General features: G+C 40.2%; 1 protein-coding gene across 2 annotated transcripts in view; it reads right to left on the bottom strand.

Moving 5' to 3' along the window:
• Nucleotides 1–18,531, bottom strand: part of Armh4 (armadillo like helical domain containing 4) — a 112,476-nt gene that overhangs the window by 20,530 nt on the left and 73,415 nt on the right. The gene's annotated exons all lie outside the window — the stretch shown is intronic.

Below are 18,531 nucleotides of genomic sequence, written 5' to 3'. Positions count from 1 at the left end.
GGGCCCCAAACCCTTCTTCCCTATCTGGATTTTGGGGTTCCCACTGATAAAAGCCAGGGCTTATCACAGGACTGAGGTAAAGAAAAGACAGGCTAGTGACTCTATTTTTTTAATCATATATTTCTTATTCTAATTTGTTACATATGACAGCAGAATGCATCACAACTCGTATTATACATATAGAGCACAATTTTTCATATCTCTGGTTATACACAAAGTAGAGTCACACTATTCATGTCTTCATACATGTAATTAGGGTAATGATATCCATCTCATTCCACCATCCTTCCTACCCACATGGCCCCTTCCATTTCCCTCCCTCCCCTCTGCTCTACCTAGAGTTCATCTAATCCTTCCATGCTCCTCCCCACTAACCACATTATGAATCAGCATCCTTATATAAAAGAAAACATTTGGCACTTGGTTTTTTTGTTTGGCTAACTTCACTTAGCATTATATTCTCCAACTCCACTCATTTACCTACAAATACCATGATATTATGCTCTTTTAATGCTGTATAGAATTACATTGTGTATATATACCACATTTTCTCTATCCATTCATCAACTGAAGGACATCTAGGTTGGTTCCACAATTTAGCTATTGTGAATTGTGCGGCTATAAACATTGATATGGCTGTGTCCCTGTAGTATACTGTTTGTAAGTCCTTTGGATATAGACCAAGGAGGGGGATAGCTGGGTGGTTCTCCAAGGAATCTCCATACCACTTTCCATATTGGCAGCACCATTTTTCAGTCCCACCAACAATGTATGAGTGTGCCTTTTTCCCCACATTCTCGCCAATACTTATTGTTTGTATTCTCAATAACTGCCTTTCTGACTGGAGTGAGATGAACTTAGAGTAGTTTTGATTTGTATTTCTCTAATTGCTAGAGATGTTGAACACTTTTTCATATATTTGTTGATTGATTGTATATCCTCTTCTGAGAATGTCTGTTCAGTTCCTTGGCCTATTTATTGATTGGGTTATTTGATTTTTTGGTGTTAAGATTTTTTAGTTCTTCATATATCCTAGAGATTAGTGCTCTATCTGATGTGCCTGTGGTAAAAATGTGCTCCCAAAATGTAGACTCTCTATTTACCTTACTGATGTTTCTTTTGCTGAGAAGAGGCTTTTTAGTTTAAACCCATCCCATTTATTGACAAATCCTCTAAAAGGGAAATAAGGAAACTACCCCATTTACCATAGCCTCAAAAAAAATAATAAAATACTTGGGAATCAACTTAATGAAAGAGGTGAAAGACCTCTACAATGAAAACTACAGAACGCTAAAGAAAGAAATTAAAGAAGACCTTAGAAGATAGAAACTTCTCCCTTGTTCTTGGATAGGCAGAATAAATATTGTCCAAAGGTGACCTTGTTTTTGCCGGTGGCCCTTATTCAGAGTTTCTGACATTATTCTACTTAATCACATGAAGTTCCCACTTCCCTTGTGCTCTGACACAGTCAACAGATGAAATCAATTAGAAGTGGAGCACTGAATGAGTACTAAAGTGGTTTTCAAGGCAGCTTTGGAGTTTGTTTTCCAAAGTTCCACTTACCTGTTCAAAAGTCTTCACTCCCAAAATAATGGGCAAATATCAAGCTTACCCTTAAGAGAAATTAAAGTAAATCTTTGGCTAAGAACACCTGAGCATTGATGATTAGAGGGTAGAAAGTTTCAGTTACAAAAGACAAATAAGTTCTAAAGAACTTCCATTACAGCAGAGTGCTTCTAGCTAACAATATTAAACATTTAAAATTCATTAAAAAGTATATTTTTAGGTGTATGACTGCCATAAGCCAATTAATATGGCATTAACATACCTATACGATTACCATTGTGTATGCATGTGTGTTGAGAAGATTTAAGTTCTGTTCATTAAGAAAGCAGATCTTATATTCTTACCACAAAACATAATCATAATATTAAAGGGGATGGGAGAGAATTTTAGGAGGAGATGGATTTGTTTATATGATAGTCATTATGGCTTCATAGAGTTGTTTACATTAAATGTTTACAGATTTTTAATATGTCAAAAAAAAAAAAACAAACACCTGAGCATTACAGTCAATATACTTGTTATGGTGTGGATATAGAAAGGTCCCCCTGAAAAATCTCATATTTTGGAAACATGATCCTCATTACAAAAAGGTTCACAGGTTGGGCTTTCAAGCAATAATGAGATCTGTAACATCAGTGGATTAATCCATTTGGTGGATTAATAATTTGAATGGAGTACTGGGTGGTAACTGGAGACAGGTCAGGCACAGCTAGAGGAAGTAGCTCACTGCAGGTGTGTCCTAGGGGATTATATCTTGTCTCTGGCTCCTTGCATGTCCTTTCTTCTTTCTGTCTCTCTCCCCCTCTCTCCTCCCCAGCTTCCATGAGCTGAGCAGCTTTTCTCCACCATGCTCTTCCGCCATGATGTTCTGCCTCACTTCAGGCCCAGATTAATGGAGTTGGCCAGCCACAGACTGCACCTCTGAAACCATGAGCCCAAAATAAACTTTTCCTCTTCTAAGTTGTTCTGATCAGGTATTTAGGTCACCATGGTAAAAAGTTAACAAAATACTCAAGGGAAGAACTACTTCTGCCATCTAAACGGATTACCTGAAAGTTTGCTTGAGTGCTTGACCCTGAGGGAAAAGCCTGCCAGACTACTACAGAGAACAGGTGAATAATCCCACATTTTAATTCCTTAAACAAGTTTTCACATGTTCCCCAGCAGTAGCTGTTTTGATACTGGGGAGTAGAGACAATTTCAATTTCCTTATTTCTTGGTCACTTCAAGCATACTTCCACTTTGCCAGGTTCTTGAGAAGCCACCCTCCTGTTTCTTACGTTTATTTAGTTTCCCTTGTGCGGTAACATTTATTTTCTTGAGTGATCTGTAATTTTTCCTGAGAACTTATATTTTCAATGGAGGTGGGGTTTTTGCTTAGATATCTTGTAACACTCTGAATTACACAAGGGTCACTTCAAACCGAACAGTTACTAATTTGCTTGTGCTGAACCCACCAGGACTTTCACTGTCTGGAACAGGATCACATGCTCATTTCTGAGCAGGGAATTCTTGCATCATGAAGGAAAGCCTAGGGCTTCAGTGTCTCTTTTTCACTCCCACTCAGAAGGTATTTCCATTGATATTTCCATTCTCTTACGGTATTTCCATTGATATTTCTCTGGTTTTGTGCGTGTTGGGTGTTACTTTTCTAGACCCCCTTTCACTGAGGAGCAGTTTTTCCAGAATGCCTTCTTCATGCACGGGTTTCAGTTCCTGACTCTTGCCCTCCACCAGCCCAAGGCCATGTCTCTTGAGCCCATGTTGGTGTTAAACTTCACCCCTCATCCCAACATCTGTATTGGGTCCATTGTGCCCTCTCCCAGACACCATGCATCAGCTCAAGAGGCTACTGCCTGGGCTTCATGTTGCCTCTCTGGCAATAACAGACTTCCTTTCAAGATCATTTGTATATTTGAAAATTTTGTAATCATTTTCCAGCATTTCTCCATGTTTGTAGTGGGAGGTAGAAATGCATACTCAGTCCACCACTCTGCTGGAACTATAAACCCAAGTTAAACTTCTAACCAGCTATTTTTTATTTACTGAGGTAAAATTCATATAATATGAAGTTGACCATTTTAAAGTGTACAATCAATGACATTTAGCACATTCAAAACATTATGCAACCATTACTAACTAGTTCCAAAATATTTTTATCAAACCAAAAGGAAACACCATACCCACCAGCAATCACTCTCCACTCTCACCTTTCCCTAGTGCCTGGAAATCACTAACTTGCTTTCTGTCTCTATGGATGTATCTATCCTGAAAAGTCATATAAATGAAATTATAAAACATGTAACCTTTTATGTCTGGCTTCCTTCACTTAGCATAATATTTTCATGGTTCACCCACCTTGTTGCATTTAAACAAATGTCCAATGAGTATATAAAAACATGCTGAACATCATCTATTATTAGAGAAATGCAAATCAAACCAAAGTGACATACCATTTCACACCCACTAGGAGGGTCATTTTTTAAAAGAACAGAAAAACTACAAAGTGAGGATGTAGAGAAATTAGAACACTCATATGTGGCTGGTGGAAATGTAAATGAATACAACCACGGTGGAAAATAATTTGGCAGCTCCTCAAAAGTTCAACATAAAACTGGGCTGGGGGGCTGGGGATGTGGCTCAAGCGGTAGCGCGCTCGCCTGGCATGCGTGCGGCCCGGGTTCGATCCTCAGCACCACATACAAACAAAGATGTTGTGTCCGCCAAAAACTAAAAAATAAATATTAAAATTCTCTCTCTCTCTCTCTCTCTCTCTCTCTCTCTCCAAAAAAAAAAAAAAAAAAAAAACTATCATAACGTAGCAATTCTACTGTTAGGCATGTTCCCAAAAGAACTGAACAGGTCCTCAAATACTTATACCAAATATTTATATCAGTATTATTCACAGTAGCCAAAAGGAAGAAATAACCCAAATTTCCATCCATTGATGAAGAGAAAGATAGACATAGACATACAGCAGAGCACTAATCAGCCATAAAAAGAAATGAGCCACCAATTATGCCACAACATAGATGAACCTTGAAAATATTATCCTAAGTGAAAGAGTGCTAAGTGACATTAGATAGGATGAAGAATTACGTGGGCCCTCCTGGAAGCTGCATAGGTGTCACTGGGTGGGAAAGAGTAGACTCATATTCCATTTGCACACTCATATTCCAATTGCAAATGGAAAACTGAATTCCATACTCAACTGGTCATGCCTCACTCTCCACATCCCACCCACCTGCTGTGCTCCCTGTACAGCTAATCCCACTGCTCAACATCACAGCCAAGTCAGCCTGCTAGATGGCTGGAGAATGCAAGTGCTCTGATAAAGTGTTTCCTTTTCTGGAGCAATTGTAAAAAGTCAACTGCTAGTCAAAAATTAAAAAGAGGAACCAGAAGCCAAGTTATACATACATTCCTCTCTTTTTTTTTTCCAATTTGTTTTTTGTGATAAAACATACAAAACATAAAAGTTACCATCATAACAGCTTTAAAAAGTGTATGGTTCAGTGGAATTAACACATTCATAATGTTGTTAACCATGCCACCTTCCATCTCCAGAACTCTTTCCCATTTTGTAAAATGGAAACTCTTTACTCACTAAACAGCAACTCTCCATTCTCCCTTCTCCCATCCCTGGGAAAACACCATTCTGTTCTCTGCCGCAATGATTTTGACTACTCCAAGTATCTCATATTAGTGGAATCATACAGTGTTTCTCTTTTCATGACTGCCTTATTTCACTTAGCATAATATCTTCAAGACATATCCATGTTGTAGCGTATGTCAGTATCTCCTCCCCTTTTTAAAGTTGAATAATATTTTACTGTATGTATATACTCCATTTTGCTTATTCATTCATCCATCGATGGACACTGGGTTTGCTGCCACAAATTAATATATTGTGAATAATACCACCAGAAAGCACTAGCATCAAATATCTCTTCATGACCTGACTTTCAAATCTTTAGGGCATATACCCAGAAATGGAACTAGGTTTCATATCTGATATGTTTCCACTCAATTAGAAGAAAAATTCAACAATGCAACCAACGCTTACTGAGCCTCTAATAGGTTATCAGGTACTGTGCTAGAAAATATCTATAAAGCCTTAAATATTTATGAATTAAAATGAATACTACAGTTATGTTTGAAAGGAAGGAAGAGAAATTGAATTGTATTTTTTTCCAGCAGACATAATTAAATCCCAAAACTCTAAGCATCGATTAGACACTAGAAATAAAATCTGATTATCCCACAGACCTATTTTCATACAAACATTTTTATGAATTGCCCAACTGTGCATGTGGCCCTGAGGTAGCCGCCAACCGAAACAGATTTGTTTTTACCCAGTAACAAACAAACCTTGAACCTATTTATAAGTTTCCTGTGAAGAAGCAGCCAGAGATTTTTCATTTAGCTGGCAATATAACAACCTACATTATTGATGATAAGCTCATTTTCTTCTTAATGTAGAAGGCTAAAGGCCATTAGCACTGTAGTCGGGAGCCACTCTGGAAATACTTGCCCTTAAGTCCTGAGCAAGAGATACTGAACCATTATTGCACCCCTGCAATAACTTGGGCTTTACCTCCACTCGGATAGTGAGGTATGGCTCCAGGAGTAGGTGTCACCAGGTGGGGTTGAGTTACACTCATCACTTGTTCCTTTGTAATCCTATCCCTTGCCTCATTTGAATGGCTTCTCCCCAATAAAACCAGGTTCAAGGCATGTTCTTGCCTGTTTTGCCTCCTTTGTGGGAGCTGGGTCAGAGGAGATGTCACAGAACCCAAATAAAAAGGTATTTCTCTGTCTCTGTGCCAGCCCAGTTCACCTGGAGTGACCCTGACTGGTTTAGCTGTGTGTCAGGACACACTGTATCAAGTTACAAATGTACACTAAGAGAACCTAACCAAAAAGCCACTTCCTCCATGGTTCAACATTACAGAGAAATATTTTTCCAAGATTTGTGTGAGATTTTATGTTTATACAGGGGTATTTGAGGTAGACGTCAACAAACCACAGCTCCTACAAACATTTCAACTCTAAGAAAGAGGTTTGCAAAAGTTTAATGCAAATTATGACAGACTTATACACTGAAATGCAGGACTCACTCATTCACAGAGGGAGAGGAAAAACAAAAAACTACCTCCAATAGAAATCAGACAAAAATAACAAAGAGCCCCTGCTGTTGTTTTCTCCTACCTGGAGCTTCCTAACTAGGCTTCATCATTTTTCACCTTAGTACCATGTAGTGTCATGTTTATATTTAAAGGCAATCTGATCACATCACTTTCTGCTTAAAATCCCTTCAAAAGCTTCCCATTGGCCTTAGAGAAAGGTCTCAACTACTTCACTTGATTTGCAAGGAAGTCCCTGCATGCTTGCAGTTCTTAAAATGAGCTATGTCGGAGCTGGGGCTGTAGCTCAGTGGTAGAGGGCTTGCTTTGCACGAGTGAGGCACTGGGTTCAATCCTCAGCACCACATAAAAATAAGTAAAGATAATGTGTCCATCTACAACTAAAAAAAATTTTTTTAAAAAAATGAGCTATGTCTTACCTCTAAACCTTCACACTAATTCTATCTTCTGTCACCCACCCCTGTTCTCCCAACTCACTCCTACTTCTCCCCACCCACCTCCTAGATCCATCACTGTGTCTGTGCAATATCCACACCATGCTTCCCTGGGACTGTACCAGGCAGTGACTGAGCATGGCAGGGCACTGTGCAAGCCCATTCCCTTGACTGAAGAACTCAATCAACCCAGACAAGATGTTCTCAGAACTGAACTGTCGTCTGAGACTTTTCCAACTGTGTGAGAAATGGGCAAGTTGTCAGAAGCAAAATGGACTCATTCATGTCAACGGTGACAAAAAACAAAAAACCCACCAGGAGGATAAGTTGAGGAGGTTGTAAAGGAAGGGTTCTTGCGTATGATTGCCTGTTAGTAACAATCACAACAGAGACTGCCAGAGCCACAGGCTTGCACAAAGACCACCACAATCTTATGCAAGGACACAAGGACACCTTCCCAGAAACTATCCATTGGTCCCTGGACTGAGGTCACTCTTGTTATCTGTGGCCAAAGATTATTGTTTCAAAATAGCTGATGTAATCCTCCTTGGTTTTGTCTTGCTTCTCAGAGGAACGAATCTAATACAATCCCTTTTAATTAAAGACAGAGGGAAGCTTATTGACCTGATTATTCTGAAGATGCGTATAACATACCACATTTAGGTTACCAACATTCACCATCTGATTTCAGAAAAGGGCTTTGCAGTGTATTTTGCTGTGGTGGTGGTGGTCATGGCTGTTGTTGGGGGGTTGTTTGTTGTTTGTTTGTTTGTTTTTGAGACGGAGTCCTCAGTACATTTGCCCAGACCAGTCTCAAACTCATGAGGGATCCTTCTCACCTCAGCCTTCCAAGTAGCTGGGACGGCATATGTGCACCACCATGGCTTTTTAGAGAATTTTTTTTAAATCGTTCCCATTAACTCTTTGTTAACTAAAGGAAGGTCCAAAAATGGTTAAGGCCAAGGATTAGGCTCCCTGAACATATAACAATGGTTTGTAAAACTGAAAGAAGAGACGGAGACTCCAGCCAGCACAAAAACTGTTTAAGCAACATGATCTGAAGGATGCACAATCACCCTATCAGAATATCCTACTTCTCACTCCTTAGAGCCCCTCGGACTCATTGCCACCACAGCTTATGAAGTGAACATGTAAGAACCTGTCCTATACAACAGAGAAGGAGCAAAATACCAGGTGGCTAGGTGCAGCAGCCCTGCAGAGATGACACTGAGAGAATGGGGACTGTGACAAGCACAATTTAAGGCGGGGAGAGGGAAAAAGACTCTTTACAGCACAGAGCATTTCCCCTCCCCACCCTCCACTCTCCCCACAAGGGATTTCAGGTATAATAACAACATTTTCAAAAATTTTAAAGTAAGACTACAATCAAAATGGGGAATAAGAACAGCAATAATAGAAGTGTAAATAAGTACAGAAGAATCATATAAGAAATAAGCACCCACAGCAAAGTTTCTAAAGCTCACCAGAGTCAATAGGGCTAATGGGGAAAAATGTGCTCTTGTACCCCAAGTTGAAACTTGGAACACATTTTCCCACCAGGACCTCCTCTGGCACATTGGTTAGATTGCACAGAACCTTTTGTAGAAATTCTACTTAGGGTACTTTTTGAGCTAAATCAGTTGCTACGGGCTGCCCCAGAAACCTCACCATGATATATAACATAGTATCTAAGGGGTAATATCTTCTGTGTTTCAGATCAGTTTGGAGGGAAAAAAATATATTCAGAAATATAAAACCATTCTTGTTTTTTTCTAAAGTAAAAAGTAAATATGGTGAGGCTGGGGCAGGGGCTCAGTGGTAGCACACTTGCCTAGATGTGTGAGGCACTGGGCTCCATTCTCAGCACCACATATAAATAAATAAATAATAAAGGTCTATCAACAACTAAAAAGATTTTTAAAAAGAAGAAAGAATGAATGCCATGCCCAGCACTGGAATAACTTTTTCCACTCATTTGTTATAAAAGAAAGAAAGAAACATGGTAGTATGGGTTGGATTGTGTCCCCCAAAAGATACATTGATGTCCTGACCACCCGCACCTCAGAATGGGACTTAGTTGGAATTAGGGTGGTTTCAGTTGAATTAAAATGAAGTCATCCTGGGGTAGGATGGGTTCTTGATCCAATATGACTGATGTCCACATAAGAACAGAAAGACACAGAGAATACCACGTAAAACACAGACACACAGGGAAAAAACAGACATGTCGCGAGAAAGGTAGAGATAGGTGCCAGCCATCTACAAGGAGTACCAAGGACTGCCAGAAACAGCCAGAAGTTAAGAAAAAAAATCATGGAATATACACTTCCTCAGGGCCATAAGAGAACCAACTCTGCTGATTCCTTGACTTTTACTTTGGGCCACGAGAACTGTGAAGGAATAAATTTCTGATTTTAAGCCACCTAGGACTGGGGATGTGGCTCAGTGGTAAAGCACTTGTCTAGCCACCTAGCTTGTGATATTTGGTTATGGAAGCCCATGGAAGGTAATACAAAAAGCACAGGGCCCCTTACCATGGGACCCAGACTTCCTGCCTCTGTTAAAACCAAGTGCCTGGTTTATAAATTGCATGGCAATGTGCCAGGTTTCACAGGGCTTGACTCCATGCCAGAGATGGATGGACACCTTTGCTACCACATCCCTGGTCGCAGAAATCAACCTGCTGATGCACTGTAATGACCTGAGCCACCTCAATGTTCCTGTGGAACAATTTGTATGCTGAGATGGTCTAGTCCAATTCTGGCCTCATGTATTACATTTAAATTGCACTTTTCTTCCAAGAACACTTATGAAAATTGTCTCATTAATTCTCTCTCCTCCTTCGTGTAGCAAGAAATGGACAAGTACTATTAGCTCAATTTTGAAGATGAAGACATGAATCCTAAGATGCCAGGACTATGAAGAACATATCAAGAGTTTGTCTCCAAAGAGGCCCAAACCTGTAGCTTAGCAAGATCACTTTAGCAACTCAGTAAAAATAGATGCAAAGGCCTAGCTCAGTAGCTCCAGGGTAGAACCAAAGAGTCTACATTTTTAACAAAGTCCCACAAGGAATTTTTTTTATAAACTGAATAGCACATTCACAAACTGGCATTTGAGAACCACAGGATGGTTTAGTCTTTCTCAAGTTTGAGAAATACATAGACAGACCCTTTATACAAGCTACAAAGTCTTATGGCCCTCTACTACTAACAAATTATTTTTATTACAATGTTACCTAAATAAATACTACCCTAAGCCTAGATTTTTTTAAAACCACCAATCCTGATAGCTCTTTTATATGACAATAAAACAATTGCATAAATTAAGTAGAAGCCAAATAAACTTCAAATTTATTACAGGACACTGTCACTATGTGGCTCCTGTGCTGATGGCTGCAGAACTGGTCTCTGACAGTGTAGAGCCTCAGACCACAGGTGCTGGAGAAGACCCCACTCCTCTCTCCAAGAATCACAGCTAGGCCTGCCTCCACACTGCCTGCCTCGATGGCATGGCCTTCACTGCATAGGAATGCCATCATTAACACAATGTAAATGCAAGTTTGCTCATCACAAGGCACGCTCAGCTATAAAGAGCCAGCCAAATGATCTAAAATAAGCTTATCCTGATGTGTTCACATTTTCATCCAAATGTGAGCACAAGATCTAAAATTTCTCACAGTAAACTTGTGTATCCCCTTTTCATAAACATTGATCTCATCCATCTGCCTTATTTCAGACAGAGACAGAATTCAGCGGGTGTGGGTTTTAATTTCTTGTAATGGTTAACACAAATAATGCTACATAGAGTACTGTGTAGCAGACATACTGTCCTACACTCTTCACCTGGATGAACCTGTTTACCCTTCATATCAACCACATAAGGTAGATCTAACCGTTGCTTCCATCATATAGATCACAGCAATGGGGCAAGAGAGGTCAAGCAACTTACCCAAGATCACAGAACTTGTAAGGGGCAGATGTGGCCCTTGAACCTAGGAAGACTGACTCCAGAGCTTGTGCTCTTGACTACGTATAGTTTGGGGGTGGGGAGTTGTATGCATTAAGATTAATGGTCATGTCTGAGTTCCCTCTACTCCAGCAAGTAGGAATCTGAGGCAAAGGATCCAGGCTGCCATTAGCTGCAATGATTAGGACCTTGGGTGAACAGTGGAAGGTGGCACTACATACAAATAGGGAGAAAGATCCCTGGGGACTCACCAAGGACCCAAGTAAAAAAGCCAGGGGACACACCCAATCAGGCGTCCATCCAGAAAAGCTAAATAAAATGAAGAATCTAGATAGATGTCCAGAGAAGAAAACAAGGAATCTAGATGTGTGAGCAGGTCTGAAGCAGAGTGAGGCAGAACTTAGAAATATTCTCTAGGCAGAAAAGGAAAATTCCTGCAGGTTTCAGTCTGACAAGGAGGAAGCTATTAAAGTTACCAGTTTAGCTCCAGTAGAATCCTGCAAAAATGAACTCCAGTCAGCTGACTGTGAACTTGCCTGTGTTGCCCAAGAGGACCCCTCCCAAGAGAGATAAAGGTGACAGTAGGCTCTCTGCAGAGTTATAGTCACAAAAGCTCGTAACAGAAAAAAAACAAGGCTCTCTTCTCAAAGATAATTGCCACTTTCATCTTGTCATCTCCCAGGCATATAGTGAACTTTACTAACTTACATGTTCTTCTTCCATTCTAAAAATATGAAGGCATCAAGCTGCATCAAGTTGATCCAGACTCAATCACAGATGAAGCAGGAAGATTAAATGGCTGTGTTGCTTTGATGAATGGCATGTTTTTTTTTTTTTTTTAAAAAAAAAAAAAACCTATTTGGACATAATTATCAAGAGGCTGACAAAAATTAAAACTGGGTTTGTGTGGTGATAGGAGACAGTCCTGTAATACTAACCAGTATGGCTTCTTTTGCCCTTCAAATCACTGGATGTTCACCTTGGCAGTCAGCACTTAATGCCTGTCTGCTTCTGGAGAGAGCTGGGCACTTTTTCTAATAGAAAGGCAATTTTTTTTTAAGAGAACAACAACAAAATAACAACATCAATGAAGAAGAGAGAAAAACATTCAAATGCAGCTTGAAAATGCTTTGTGCCCATATCTAAACCTTTGATTTCATAAATAAGAAAATCAACCCACTGAACTTTTTGATCAAAATAGCATTAAGCCTCACTGATGAGAGGGAAAGAAACTTAAGCAAAATCAAAGAAAAACTGTGCTACAGAGAATATATGATCTTTCACTGCTGCAAGATATGCTTGCTTCTGAATTATGAAAAATGTCATAATCAGAGATACTAAGTTTCCTATTGTTTTATAAGAACCTCTCTCCTCCTATCAGTAGTAGTTTCACAGATGCTAGTTTGGGCACCAAAGGCAGGCAGCATAAAACTTAGGTTACAAAGTAGAAGCAAAGAGACAGACCCAGAAGAATCAGATGTTTTGAACCTGATTGGTCTACATTAAGTTCTCTGTGGTGATTCAAGTCAATCATTGGGTAAACTTCCTCAGTGACCAGGCCCTTGCTGGAAAACAGATACAGAGATGAGGAAGACCCAGTTCTTGCCTTCAAGACAAAGACCTGGTGAGAATTAATAAAAGACAAGTGGTGAAGCACTCATGATGACAAAGGTGGCCGTCACAAAATAAAATTAACGAAGACATTAATTAAGAAGAACTTTTACCGGGGCTGGGGTTGTGGCTCAGCTGTAAAGCTCTCATTTAGCACATGTGAAGCCCTGGGTTCAATCCTCAGCACCACATAAAAATAAATAAATAAAGTTATTGTGTCCAACTACAACTAAAAAAAAAAAAAACAAACACTTGGGCAGAGATATTAATAACCTAGAGGGTGCTGGAGAGTAAGCTCTCCTTTCTAACATTACAGGCATGTCCACCGAGGCTCAGAAAAAGAGCAAGTCTTCTTTAATAAGTCTCAAGTGTTGGATCCTGATCCCAAATGCTATTTTGTTCCTCCTATGATTCAAAGTTCCTACAGCTCACAGCACGAATGATCTATCCAGAAGCATTTTGGTAAGAGGTAAAGGACTTTCCTCCATCTAGGTTCTCATATAGAGAATTGAAACAATGGAGTCAAGCCTGGATTTCTAGTAATTTGTCTACTGTGCACCACTCAGGTCCATAATGTGACTGTTATGATTTGGATAAGAGGTGTTGCCCAAAAGCTTCTAGGCCAAGCAGAAATGTTCAAAGGTGAAATGAGTGGCTTGTGAGACCTGTAACCTAGTCAATCAGTCCTAGTTTGAATGGACTGACAGGTGGTAACTGTAGGCAGAGGCAGCATGGCTGAAGGAGTGAGTCTCTGGAGGAGTGTCCTGGAAAGGTACATCTTCCCTGCTTCTGCCCCTCCCTCCCCCCTCCCCCCCCCTCCCCATCCTGGCTGCCATGAGCTGAGCAGCCTTCCTCCACCATGCCCTTCTACCACGGTGTTCTGCCTCACTGTGCTTTTATATTTTGTGTTAAAAACATATCATACTTACTATCTTAACCATTTTTAAATGTACCATTCAATAATATTGAACATATTCATATTATTATGTAGCAAAAGATCTCAGGAACTTTTTTATCTTATTATTGAATATCACTAAACAAATCCCCAATTCCTCCTACCCTTAGTTGCTGGCCAGCATCTTTCCTTATTTGCAAGGAGTGGAGTGTCTGCCATTAAGCTCCTCCACATCCTAATGATACCAATCTTATGTGACATTATGTCACAAATAGGAATGAAAAGAAATGAAAGATATGGCAGGTAATTTTTAAACTAAAATATTCCTTAATTGTTATTCTTTTTGCACTTCAAAGTCAGACATCATTTCTTTCAGGAATGCAACTCTCTGATCAGACACCCAAATGACATCTAAAAATCGATTTGGGGAAGGGGGTTATTGAATATGTATTTAGTCCTATGTTCCTGCCAGTGACCACCAGCAATGTAATATCTGTGACAACTTTGTAGATAAAAATGTAGATTGAAGAGAAGGACTGAAGGATGATGGTGAAACTGACCAAGTCAATTTCTAGGTCCAGTTGATGATTTCAGAAAATATCAAATTCTTCAAACAATATCTCCTCAGGAAACAAATTCATATACTCTCAGCAACTTCAAGATGCCTGGGATGGGCCAGGCCAGAAAATCTTGACAAATGTCACAAATCTTTGACCTAAGAGCCACTCTGAGAAAGGGGTTGCACTCATTCTAATGTCCACACATCATAGCACGCCACTGGCCAAGCCAAGACTCCTGAATGTCCCACTTATTCAACTTCCAGCCCAGCTAAAACTACAACAGCGATGGTTCTGTCAAAGAAAACAAGTACTTGATACAGCTACAAAATAAGCAATGTGCTCATACACAGAAACTTCACAGAGTAGAGACCACTCTTCAGCCTCTCTGGAACTTTTGATAAAATGGGTCATCATTTGTGACACTAAACCATCCTTGTCCTTTTCAGTCCAGGGAATGATCTCTGGATTTAACTTCTAAGTCCTCAAGCTCAGAGGTCTTTATGAACTCCCTCTCTTGGCTGCAGGTTCCTCCAGGCTCCATTCTGGGTCTCTAAACTTCACTGTACTTCAGAGGTACAAGGTGACAGTGGCCTACTGCTTCCGCCAACTGAATTTCATATAGCACTCTTTAAAAGATATTTTAGGCTTGCTTATCTAGTCAACAGCTCAAAATTAAACACTCAAAAGAAAGAGAGATAATTTTAGCATATTCTAAGCCTGGATGTTGGGAACAATTTTAACCTCACTATTCTGTTCCAGGCTACCACAAAGTTCTGATAAATTACCCAAAGGTCCTCTGCTTCCTGAACCTCCCCGATTCCCTGCCTTAATTGCTCTGACCTTACTCCAATACCTGATCCTCCCTTACCTGGATTAATCCAGGATTGGTAACCTCTCTCTAGCCCAGAATCCAAGGCTCCTCTTCTTCATCTGGAACCACCTGAAATTTTTCACCTTCCCAGATACAAACCCCAAGCTCCAGTGAAACCAGGGACTGTGCCCACTGCACTCCCACAGCTGTTCTTCTCATTTTCCTCCACCACTCCTTTACTCATTATTTTACCACCTGACATGTACTGCATGCTAAGCATTTCACATTTGTCTTGTGCAGTCTTGCCATCAACTCATTTACAACTGTCTTGCTGTCACTGTTTTACATGGAGGAAGCTGAAATAGTGTGGGTTTCATGGGGCATTTCTGCAGATACTTGATCTAAACTGTCTCTTGCCTTCAGAGCACTGTTTCAAAGCATGTTCAGCTCTGTTTGTTTGCCTCTCAGGTATATTCCCTCAGCCAACCACACCCGCCATCTTGAAACTCTCCTTTCTATTGGCTCCTGTGACACCAGACTTCCCTCACCTCCCTGGCTTTTCCTCCTCAGCCTTCTTTGGGGATCTGGCCTACTCTACTTCACCTCAGAATTATTAAAGTTCATCAGGGTCCAGTTCCAGGTCTTATCCTTCTCCCTCTAAACCTCCCCAGATATTATCATTTATTTCCCCAGCATTGGTTACCATTCCATGCCAATGACCACAAAACCAACAGCTCCAATCCTGCCTTTCCCCTAAGCTCCAGACATGTCTCTCCTTCAGCGTCTCTCAGCTACCTCAAACTCAACACACCTTTAGTTGAATTCAGGATCCCTCCCTCACCCCACCCCTATTTTTACCCAACTCAAGTTCTAGCCTTTCTTTCCCCATCTCAAAAAACACCACCAATCCCCAGCTGCATCAGCCAGAAACCTCAAAGTCACCTCTAACACTTCCCTTCTCTCCCTTCCAGATCCAATTAGCCACCCAGACTTTTTGATTCTACCTCTTAAATTCCTCTTGAATCCATCAACTTTTCTCCCTGTCCCAGTAAATGCCATCTTCCCTATTGTCCACAGTCTACTGAGAAAAGCTCCTTTCCCCTGGCTTCCCTGCATCTGTTCACTCAATTTCCACTCTTTATATAGCATCTTTACAAAACAGCTTTCAGCCAGAATGATCCTTGAAAACTCAAATAGCACATCAGAACATGTGCTATTCGGGCTAGGGATGTGGCCCAGTGGTAGAGCACTTCCCCAGCACAACCTTAACACTTTCTTCCACACCACACACACACATAAAAAAGGAGGGGGGAGGGACTGTATGCTATCTTATCCTATTCCACAGCATCAACCCAGATGCTATTCCATGGTATTCCACTACTCATGACAGAAAGTTCCAGATCCATAACTTGCACAGCCAAGTGTTGCAAAGTGTGGTCCCTATTGATTTCACAGTCTCCATGTCACTTCCTGTTGGCTCCAAATATCATGGCCTTCTTTGAAGTCCTCAAATGCTTCTTTCTTCCCCCAGTCTTTACAAATTTGTTCCTTTTGCCTGGAATCCTCCCTCCTCAGCTCAGGCTGCCTCTTCCCTCCACATCTCAGTTCACAAACACATGCCCAAGGGAAGCTATCTCTGATCCTCATCAGGACAGGATCCCTGCTATAAGATCTCTGGCCACCTACTCTTTTCCTTTCTGTACTTATCAGAACTACAATTTAAAGACTGGTGAATGCTTCATTAATGTCTGTTCCCTTCTCTCCCACTAAAATGTAGCATCCCAGTCACTATGTCTCGGAGCATGCAATATTGTCTCTAGCACTGTGTGATTCTCACCCAAGTTTCTGTAACTTTTGTTAATGAAAAATATTTACATGTGCTGTAGATTGCATCAATCCCATCTCCATCCTGTTGTGATAGCCATGCATGTGTCTTTATGTCATGTTTTTCATTTCTCTATACTATATAGTGTTTATAAAATGTTATCATATGCTGAATTTTAAGCTCTGGAGAGCCAAAAAGAATTTGCTTCTTTAAGTAGAGTTAGTATGTTGAGAAACAAAGCCATAGTATTGTCACTACCTTTCAAAAACCTATGCAGGCTTTATGCCACTATTCCCCCTTTACAGGCAAGCAAACCAAGATACAGAAAAGCAAAATAACTTGCACAACAAATGGGGAAGCCATAAATCAAACCCTGATATGTCGAACTCAGAACTCCAGGTGAGATAAGAGCTTAGAAATGAAAACAAAGCCAGTCTGTGGCTCCATCCTGATATGGAGGATGGAACCAAGCAAGTTTGCTATATAATGACCACATACCCCTCCATTTCACTTCTCCATGGTGATTGGGAGCATGTAGATGGTATGGCATTACCAAAACCACTTTCCATTTCTCTCAATTCCTATGTTGGCACACTGAATGAGAAATGCTTTGAAACCATATTGAAATACACAATAAAGAGCTAGACACCTGCAAGTTTATATCTTTATGATTTCCTGACTACATAACACCCAAGGACTTTCTTTTTCCTAAAGCAAGTATATGGAAACGTGACTTGCTGGTAAAACTAATAATGCCTGTCGTCTTCCATAGAATGTGTATGTGATGATTTGAACACAAAACACTGCACTGAAAATTTAGATACAAAATAGAATTTTTCATGCTATACCACTTAAGTCCTTTAATTTTGTAAGGTTTTGGTCCAAGGCAACCAAATATGTTCATTATTTCTACTTGTCCTGGATCAGACATGGAGTCACACTTTGCCTTGGACCAGGACAATAAAAGCATAGAACATGCTGCCCCTGCTAAGAAGAGAGAGTGATATAAGCCTTCATGACTTCACTCTAAGTGGTAACAGAGCTGTCATGAGTCCTGAGGAATGTTCAAGCCATGTGGTAATGCCTACTTTCATAGTCTTCACCCGAGACAGCAAAATAAAGCACTAAGAAAAAATATTTCCAATTCAATCCTGTATGGGGCCACATTTCCTCCTGTGCATTGGTTCTGATAGAGAAAGCCACAAGATATGCCCCAGGCCACAAAGAGGTATGTATCCTCTCCCTTCTGCTTGTATCAAAACAGCATTTCAATCATTCCTTTATCAAACAGTTTTAAAGATTTATGAAGTACATAAAAGTGTGCTAAATTCATGGGAGAAGATGAAATAAAATAAACAGGGCTCTTTTCTGGGTTTCAGAATCTTATAATCTTAAAAGGATCATGTATGCAAATAACTTTAATATGAAGCAACATAATCACCTCATATTTTAATTAACTAGTAGCAGAACATCTCTAAAAGGTCATGTTAATGAGGAACATTCTTTATAACACTGCTCAAAACTTGGTCCATAGATCAGCAGCATCAGGCATCATCTGGAAACTTGTTAAATGCAAAATTTCAGTCACCACTCCTCACCTACTGACTTAGAATCTGCGTTTTAATCAGATCCCAAATGATTCAAATGCTCAATAAAGTTTAGAGAAGCACTGCTCTACATTATTTGGTACTCAGTCACTGCCCATCAGTAACA

Source organism: Marmota flaviventris, chromosome 2, assembly GCF_047511675.1.
Source record: "Marmota flaviventris isolate mMarFla1 chromosome 2, mMarFla1.hap1, whole genome shotgun sequence".
NCBI lineage: Eukaryota > Metazoa > Chordata > Mammalia > Rodentia > Sciuridae > Marmota > Marmota flaviventris.
The sequence above is the reverse complement of the archived record's forward strand: the minus strand, read 5'-3'. Positions and strand labels throughout refer to the sequence as shown.